The 9,747-nt window shown below is 36.1% G+C and overlaps 2 long non-coding RNA genes across 3 annotated transcripts in view; one reads left to right on the top strand and one right to left on the bottom strand.

Moving 5' to 3' along the window:
• Positions 1-3,532: 3,532 nt before the first annotated feature.
• Positions 3,533-6,944, top strand: LOC145478430 (uncharacterized). The gene is made up of 3 exons (XR_014048259.1): positions 3,533-3,769; positions 4,009-4,082; positions 5,015-6,944. It is a non-coding gene; the product is annotated as an uncharacterized LOC145478430 (long non-coding RNA).
• Positions 6,945-7,373: 429 nt separating this feature from the next.
• LOC145478429 (uncharacterized) overlaps positions 7,374-9,747 on the bottom strand; it is an 8,424-nt gene continuing 6,050 nt past the window's right edge. Inside the window, exon 3 of one of the 2 annotated variants that reach the window (XR_014048257.1) lies at positions 7,374-7,650. This is a non-coding gene — a long non-coding RNA (uncharacterized LOC145478429). The remainder of the gene's footprint in view (positions 7,651-9,747) is intronic. The other variant, XR_014048258.1, reaches the window with a different exon arrangement.

Genomic DNA, 9,747 nt, shown 5'->3' with positions numbered 1-9,747 from the left:
TAACTTGATGTCGGTATAATGATCAAATTGTTCGCTTGTTCGATTATTCCCCGCTTTTGGGCCCAGGTGAAACACCGTACTTCTTGAGACAACCGAATTTTCTATTCGGCAAAATTAACAATTTCGACTCTTTGTAATTGGACACCCTTGCCATTAGCAAGTCAGTTACGTGGGCTGTAATAGCTTCCTTCTTATGAATGTTCCCTGCAGTTTTTACAACTTATGGAAAACAATACTGACTTTTACGCTCAAAAGAAGTTCTTATCACGCAATTTTAGGCAATTTCAGCACTGATCAAATGGTCATAGAATTAACTAAAATATAACAAAAACGGCTCAAAGCTATAGAAGCTTATAGAAGACCTCAAACAAAACACAGGAAAGCCAAGAAGGGACATAAATGGACAAGACTGGAGAAGATTAAAATGGGTTGTATTTGGGTAAATTTGAAAAACGTCGGCCCAACTTTTTTCAAATTTATATCAGTTTATATCAAAATGTCATTTACACAGCTGGAAAATCATTCTCAGTTGTTATGTGGCCGTGATTTTGCAAATGAAAGACTCTTGCTCTGCCAATTTGACGTTTAGAGCTCATAATTAACAAAATTAAACAAAATTACACAAAATAGCGTGACCTAGCCCCTTCAAGGACGTTCGCGCTCAAAGATGTAATAATGGACTCTAAATTACCTATAACTGATGCAAAGCTTCAGGGTTTAGTTTGAATGCTTTTGAGCTCAGCCAAGAAATAAACCTGACAAGCTATTAAAGCTTTCGATACTCGGGCAACTTACGGGCTAAATTGTTAAATAAAGGCTAACTACTATTGTTAGAGGAAATTCAATCGTTAGAGAGGCTACAAATTACATAGAGGTTAGTCTCCATTAGTTCTGTCATTTCTTTTATAGCACATTTTCCAAAGATAGGTTAGTCTGCCAATACAACTACATTGCATGTGCATATAGGTACCGTTAAATCTTCTAACCACGTCATATGGAGTCCCTCTGTAGCCCAGTGGTTACATTTCCGAGCTTCGGTTTGGAAGGGTCAGCGTTCAACGCCCGCAGGGGAACTCCAATTTTTGTTTTCGTATTTTTGTATGACTGAAGAGTTTTCTTTTTCATACAATTTTCGTTTTTTCTTTTTGAACTAAGTTTTCGTTAAAAATTATTTTTAAAAAAATGACATCCTAAACCTGGCTGATCGTAATATACCCATGTAGCCATGCTTTATTTGCTTTAAGCCCTCTCTCTTAGCTCGTAACCTATAGGTGAAGACTTCGAAAAGTACGCGTCACATTTAAAATTTAAAGGTTTCGTCGTTTGGAAAAGATGTAATAATGGACTTTTAATTACTCTATAACTGATGCAAAGCTTTTTAAAAAGCTTCAGGGTTTAGTTTGAATGCTTTTGAGCTCAGCTCAGAAATAAACCTTATAAGCCATTGAAGATTTCCTCGGGCAACTTATGGCCTGAATTGTTAAATAAAGGCTAGCTACTATTGTTGGAAGAAAGACAATCGTTAGAGAGGCAACGAATTACATAGAGGTTAGTCTCACTTAGTTCTGTCGTTTATTTTTTAGCACATTTTCCAAAGATAGGTTAGGCTGTCAGTACAACTACATTGCATATGCATATAGGTACCGTTAAATTTTCTAACCACGTCATATGGAGTCCCTTTGTAGCCCAGTAGTCACATTTCCGAGCTTCGTTTCGGAAGGGCCAGCGTTCAACGCCCGCAGGGGGACTCCAATTTTTGTTTTCTTATTCAGTGTGTATTACTGAAGAATTTTCTTTTTTATACAATTTTTTTTTTTCCCTTTGAACTAAGTTGGCGTTAAAAATTATTTTAAAAAATGACATCCTAAACCTGGCTGATCGTAATATGCCCATGTAGCCATGCCTTTATTTGCTTTAAGCCCTATTTCTTAGCTCCTAACCAATAGGTGAAGACCTTGAAAAGTACGCATCACATTTGGAACTTAAATTTTTTTTCGGTTTGGAAAAGATGTAATAATGGACCTCAAAATACTCTATAACTGATGCAAAGCTTATTAAAAAGCTTAAGGGTTTGGTTTGAATGTTTTTGAGCTCAGCCCAGAAAATATCCCTATAAGACTGATAAGCCATTGAAGCTTTCCTCGGGCAACTTATGGCGTGCATTGTGAAATAAAGGCCAACTACTATTGTTAGAAGAAAGACAATCGTTAGAGGGGCTACAAATTACATAGAGGTTAGTCTCCCTTAGGTTTGTCATTTGTTTTATAGCACATTTTCCAAAGATAGATTAGGCTGTCAATACAACTACATTACTTGTGCAAATAGGTATTTGCGCAACAGACCCACTTCTACAAAATATGACCAAGATCGTTTGCCTCCGTTTACTCACCTTCGATATTTTTAACTATAAACCCCTCTAGGCCATGCTAAATTACATGCGCCAGGGTAGTTTTCCTCACACTTTATCTCTGAAACGAAGTCGGTGACCCTTAATTATTTTTGCATTTCTGGCACAAGTAACTCATTATCTGACTGTAGTAAAAATTAAAAAAACAATCTATTGACTGGAAAATTTTCGCGTGAACATCCTTAATCTCGAAAGCTGTTATCGATCAATTAATTAATTAATTAATTTTGAATTTACTCGCGCGCGATTACTCCCTTAGTTATACTCCACTTGGTCCAATTACTATTACTAATTACTTTACGCACGAAACTTTCAGTAGCTGTTCATTAGTCTCGTTCAAAAAGTTTGCCAATGATGTTTTAACGGCGTCTGCTGTTACTCCACCACGTCACTCCACATTGCCATAGCAACCGCATTGAGGTATGCACTTCGAGCTAAGTTTCGTCTTTTGTAACAGAATTCTTTGTATTTCCAGTTTTTATGAGCAGTGTTGCAGAATAAGTACTTTTTGCATTGCATCATTATTTTGGATTAATTTTCCATCACTTTACGCTATTTTCTGCCCTTCTGATAAAATCGTAAATTCCAAGATGACGGATCCAAGATGGCGGATTTAATGACGCCTTGGCGTTATAAACATCTCATTTTAGAGAGAGGATCTTGGGAACGAGGTTGTTTATCTTTTAATCAATATGGGGTATCCACTAAACGCAAAATAATTTACGTGTCCTTTGTCAGAACGAAAACTCACGTGTGAGACAAATTCCAACCTCTTCCCCCCTGTACAACATTGGGGGTATGAGTTGCTTCTGCACGTCGAAGTGTTAATATTTTTTTTGAAAGATATAACATATTATAATTATTCATATTCCACAAGAAGCTTCTGTCTCTCCCCGTTCATCCCACTTAGATAAATAAAAACCTCTGGTATAAAGAAAAAAAAAAAGAAAAACTCTTGATATATAAACTTGCCGCTCTAGCTTTAATGCAAAAAAGTCATCCAATCAAATAATCGGAGTAAAAATGACCATGCGGCGCGTGCTCACAAAAATTTGAAAATTTGAATTGCAAACTATTCATGTGATGAAACTTTTGTCACGTCGTGTTCGTTGGTCGTACTACTCTTGGCCATCCACGTTCAGAACTTCAGCAAGCAGAAATCCTTTTTTCTCGTTACTCGTTGCCACAAAATCTATCAACATTCAGTGTAGGATATGCCCGTACATCGGGGGCTGCTACTGAACAAAAATACTTACAACAAGAAGTTCACTTCAAGAAAACTTCTCAAGCACGTGGTTCGCACAAAGCAGAGATGCGAAAGCGCTTTCTCGGGAAATTAAATGGTTGCTGAGTCCTCCTCAGGTAAGAAGTCTACTCTCAAAGTTATGCCGGATGTTCTAGAGATCCTTTTAGGCATTTCAACTTCTGGGAAACAGCTACACAAAACCCAGGACATGATGTGGGCTAAGGTTATTTAATAAATCATTTCAACTACTTGGAGGGGATGGGGAGAAGAGGGTAAATTGTCCAACATGATTTTAAAGCTTTATTGTTGTTTTTAAGAACGTGAGCACTTACGTAGTTTCATTATCCTTTTTTAGATTGGAATTACTGCAACGAGGAGAATGATGAACTCGATCGTCGGAAGAAATTCTGCTCAGCTCTTTCAACAATGGTGAGCTCTTGGTTCTTGGTAATAATCACAGACAGTGCAAAGGCAGGGGATCTGGCGGTTTCTTTTTGTCAAATGTTCGTTCAAACATTCGCGACCTTTTCCGAGTTTTATTGTCCGATCAAAAAACAGCACGAGCACTCGAGAATACTTCGAAATTGTCACGGCTTTATAGTACGTGCTATCAGTTGCTTACCACCTTAAACTTTAAAACTGCAGGAATGTAGTAATTCTAGTTCCTTATTTATACTGCGGATGAACAATTCTTTGTTGCAATCTCCTCAAGTTTTACTACAGCCTCTACACGCTCGTATCAGACGGTGGCGACCTTGAATGACCTTCAGTAGCCCGTGTGTACGCTGGCCGCCATGTCGATTTTAACATTATCACGTGATTTCCAGAGGAGCAAACACCAAATCCTTGTTATTTCATGCTTTCTAAATATAAACTTGAATTTGAGATATTTCTAAAGCCTTTGTACGAGAGGAAAAAACAAAATACTAAATTTTCACTGATCTGGACTGCTGCATTGAACGCTCCCAACAATTCCGGGTGACCTTGAATGACCTTCAACAGGCTGTTAATTTTTTCATTCTATTCCAACAACTTGAAACTGGAAGACATCTGCCAAATGCTAATCTGAAGATATGACTGATCATCGAAGCTAGTTATACACAAAACAAATATATTAGTGAGTCGAGATATAATGCAATATTTAGCATCAAATGCTAAACTGCAATCGTAGTAGCTATCAGAAATAATACAAATCTATTTCCACAAGAAAAGAGTAAATTATTTAGTTCCTTGTAGCTTTGACGGGTAACTATAGTTTGCATCTTTCCATGCATTGATATTGCGAATTATTCAGAACAGCTCTTGAGACCGAATTTAAAGCAAAACACATTGTTAACATGAACGGGTTTTATTTTTTACAGAATGACGCCTCTTTTAGCATTTTCGCGAGACCCAGTGACAGATTCTCATGGATGTTATGCTCCCATGGATGTTCGTGGACACCAGATGTCGAAGGATAAGAAGAAGAGACTAAATGTTCGTTGTATGTGGTCCGTTACGTAAAGAACAACATTTACAGCAAAACAACATTAAGTTTTTTTTATTTCCAAGAACAATCAGGACATCAAATTTCGTCTTTCAAACAGTCAGGTGAAGAGACTTACACTAGGGAATACTGTCTTGATCTACTACCAAATTCTCATAACTAATGGTAAAAGAAATGTATGCTATTCGGTGACGAGAATTAAGATTTCGCCCATAGGTGCGCGCGGACCCATGTTATTGAAACCAAACCGAGTCGACCTATACGTTTCGTCGCTCATGTAACCTGGTAAAAATGTTTTCGTTAAATTTCTTTTTTGGTTCTTTACGGCGCTTTTAATTTAGAATATTTCAAAGTCTAAAACATTGCTTTACATTTTTCTACCAGACCGACTCCTAAATTTATTTAGGCCATTTAAATTTTTGAGGTTTTCCGTTTTCTATTTCAAGGCGCCATTGATTGTGAATGTTTCCAAAAGATCTCGCAGTATTTCTTTTCTCCAGAGACCAAATTTTACTGACGGTCATGCGCCTTTATGTAAATTTTTAAAGAAATTTCGTCATGCTTTTTACGGCGCAATTAATTGTGAATGTTCTAAAAAATCACGCCGTACTTTTTTTTCTACCAGAGTTCTAAATTTGCTGGTGGTCATGCAGTTTTAGTTCAATTTTTTGAAGTAATTTTGTCATCTTTACGGCGTAATTAATTGCGAGTGTTCTAAAAGATCTCGCCGTACAGTTTTTCTTCCAGAGAACTATTTTCATCTTATGTTAATTTTTTTGCTGTCGTTTCGTACATTGCATTTTAAATTAAGGCCCTGTTTACAAGCAGGTAGGGTAACGCTAGCATTAGGGTTAACCTACCTCCTTGTAAACAGGGCCTAAGGCGCTATAAATAATTGTGAATGTTTTTTTTTTCAAAATCTCGCCGTAATATTGTCGTTTTGCATATCAGTCCTTTTTTTTTTGAGTAACTTCGTCCTCTATGAATGTTGCTGAATTTCTCAACGAACGTTTTGAAATGCTAGATTTTCCAGTAAACGGAGTGAAAGAATTTACGATATATCCTACAGCAGACAACTCAAATTATATAATATTGTCATTGCACAAATCTCGAACTAACAGAATTATTCGTGGGGGTCAACATTGAGTTTCTAGCCGAATTTTCTTTTCATTCAACTTACTATGACATTTTCGTTTGGTTTCCTTGCGTTTAGCTTGAATTCAACGCATTGAAAAATTTAACATGTTATTGACTTTAGAGAAAATTGTTAGCAAATCTGGCTTGATTTGTTACTAGAATTTTTCATTAATAAAAGTGAATAGGGTGTTCTTTAAAATTTGCAGTATAGATTTTTTCTTCAATCTGTAATTTCAGTTTTGACTTTACAACACTTGTAGATATTTTCAATTTCTCTTCATTGCTGTAATTGCTAGTTAGAAATTTATCAGACTTAGTAAGTAGGTTTTAATATTTGCAGTACCATTTTTTCCTTCAATTTGTAGTTTCAGTTTTGACTTCAAAATACTTGTAAAAATTTGTTATTTCCCTTCATTGCTGTAATTACTAGTTAGAAATTTATTATACTTAGTTCTACTTGTGAACTGTTTTAAATAATTACTTTGGTCTATAGATACAGAGAAATTTTACGACTCGTAAAATTACTCTGCATCCATTGACCTTAGTAGTTAGTTAAACAGTTCTCATACTTGTAAATATATACTCAATAAAGATCACAACTTGTAAATCAGTTATCAATTGAATACTTTATTGAATGGAAATAAAGAAACAATATTGTAATCAACAAATGAGTCTTATGTCACTTAATAAAAAAAAATGCGCGCTTTTAAAGGGGCCTGGAAACTAGTCGAAATGTAGGCTATCTCTTTTACTATTTTTTGACTATGTAGGGTTGCCGACGCGGAAAAACGTTCTGCACTTTTAAACAAGGTCTAGTAACAAGTCAAAATAAGGCAGAATTTTGACGGGCAAAATCTGACTGCAAACTGCAGAGATTTTTTCCCGCCAAAAGACTTAGTTTATTTTTGACAAATGTCTAGACTCAATTTAAAGCGCAGACTTTTTTCCCGCCAAAAGACTTAGTTTATTTTTGAGAATTTTCCAGGCACAGTTTAAAAACGCATACTATTTTCCCGCCAAAAGACTTAGTGTAGTTTTGTCAAATCTCTAGCTCCATTTACAGACTGTAAAAGCGCAGGCTTGTTTAATTTCCCGACTTCAAAAATTTCCTGGTAAAAGACTTAGAATTTTTGAATAAAGGCAAGCATACAATCTGTGTAACGTAGTTATTCTCGTTCCATAGTGTTCGTTTTCTTTTCCCGATACATTTCAACCTGATTAAATGTTCAACGTGTTTTCGCGTTCTTTATTAAATATATCTGTGCTTCAATAAGCAATGCAAGGAGAAAGCTCCACGATGAGAGAGCTTGCAGCAGCCTTATTATACAGAATCAGTCTACGACGCAGTTTAATGCCGGCTTGATAGGCGACTCCCTGCAAAATAAAGAAGGATAAAAATAAGCAATGAAGAAATTAATAAAGACAGCGCCAATTTAATGGCGTAACATCACATTCAATTCCTTCGCAGCAAACATTAAAATTCTCTGCGATAGCGTGCACATCTTAGAGTGGTTTTACTTCACCCGTGAAATAGATAGTGGAATTTTACACGCCTCAACTTCGTATTAGTTCCTACTATCCCCCTATAGTTAGCAATTTTTTTGTTCTCAAGTCTTTGTTTTTGTATGCCACGCACTAATACTAATTAGCAGACAATATTACTCACTAACAAATAGTTTCTGTTTCACGGGTTCAGTAAAATCACTCCGTGCTAAGCATTTTGCACATGACACAAACAACTTTGTAACGCTCTTGAAAACCTAAACATTGCGATGAAGCGCTGTTGAAAATTCGAATGCGAAAAACGAGACGTAACATTCACTACTTGGTTTTAATATCCACGATTGAAGCCACACATGCCAGAAAACAATTCAGGAAGTGATCAGCTTACCAAGTCGTTGGTGCAGATAACGATGTAACTTTGAACGAAATCGTAAAAGGCATACTTCTAACAATAGGTGTTTGTCTAAAAATGCAAACTCTCTCTGTTAATATTGTCCAAGAGTTTGTATGAATTAACTTACAAGACGGGTGAGGAAAAATAACTTTATGATGTTTCACTATTTACGTACGTTGAAAATAATCATTTACTATTTTTATTAATTGGCACTATCAGATTCCTCGTCTGAAATCTATATTCAGTATTTCCATTCCTCGAAACAAAATGATTAATATATAAAAGAGATATTGAACAAGCCAAGAATTTTTCTTCCAAAATTAGGGAGCTTAAGCAGACCACGACGACGAAGGCAACGAGAACGTCACCAAAAAAAAAAAAGTTTAATGAGCAGAACAATAGCTGGGCACGTGCTTTGTAAATCTTTGTACATTGCTATGCCGTCCTCTGCGAAACAACAACGTGAAATGACCAAGTTTTGGGTATTCTGAAAAACGTGAGCCACGACAGCTAATTTCTCGTATTTTCTTCTAGAATTGTTCGCTGGCGTTACATCTTTAGCTTGCGTAAGGTTTTAGACCGCTCGGCTTGCAGAACAGTTCTAGATAATTGCGAAATTCAAAAGTAAAATTTAAGTCAGTTTTTTTCCATCCGTCGTCCTTGGCGTTGCCGTCGTCCTTGGCGTTGCCGTCGTCCTTGGCGTTGCCGTCGTCATTGCTTAAGCAAAGCCCAAATTGTACAGCGTAAATCGTACATCAAATTTTGCCAACGTTCAAAAACAACAACAACAACAACAACAACAGTCAACTAAATTTCCATGCGTAAAACTGTTTCAAAGTTCTGCTTTCTTAATAACCTTTCAGCATTTCCTCATGTATAAGATTGAAAGTCATTATTTTGTTTTTCAAAATAAAACGTTAATAAAGCGGTGATTAGCTATTGAATAGTATGAAAAAGAAAATGTGGCCTTTCGGCTACTAAAGAAATTATTTACAGAAATTCTTGTTAAGCCCGTGCTTAATGGCTTAAAGGCTAGCTACGCCCCTGATGTTGAACAAACCAAATGAGTACTGTAATAAATGTCTAATTTTCTGGAAAGAAATTATTCACGTTAATACTGGTTCGCAAAGATCGTTACTAGTAGAGACTGACCACTCTACCAAAAAATACGTTTGAACAGGAATTGAAGATGAAAAATCTAGCAAGCACACATAACATTATAACATTTCGAAGTCTGAGCGATACTTGCATACTAAACATACGTACGATGTCCTGGGGCGTAGAAAAAGATTTACGCGAAAGAGTTAAGAATAAAAACTGGATTAAGAAAACGTAATTTTGAATTTTCCAGTTAGGACTATTACTTCCGAGATCTGAATTGTGTGTAAATCACCTATTATACCGAGGTAATCAATCACAAATGCAATACTCTGAATTCTAAGGCGTATATACAGTTAAAGAAACGCGCAAAAATAACGTAACCAATATTCAAGTGCATTGTTTACTGTAAGGTCGCGAGGAACCGATATATGTAATAGAAAGCTCAATCTACAAAGAATCTGGTTGAAATCTCG

Source organism: Orbicella franksi, chromosome 2 (assembly GCF_964199315.1).
Source record: "Orbicella franksi chromosome 2, jaOrbFran1.1, whole genome shotgun sequence".
Taxonomy (NCBI): domain Eukaryota; kingdom Metazoa; phylum Cnidaria; class Anthozoa; order Scleractinia; family Merulinidae; genus Orbicella; species Orbicella franksi.
Note: the sequence above shows the minus strand (reverse complement) of the source record. Positions and strands in the feature narration are given on the sequence as shown.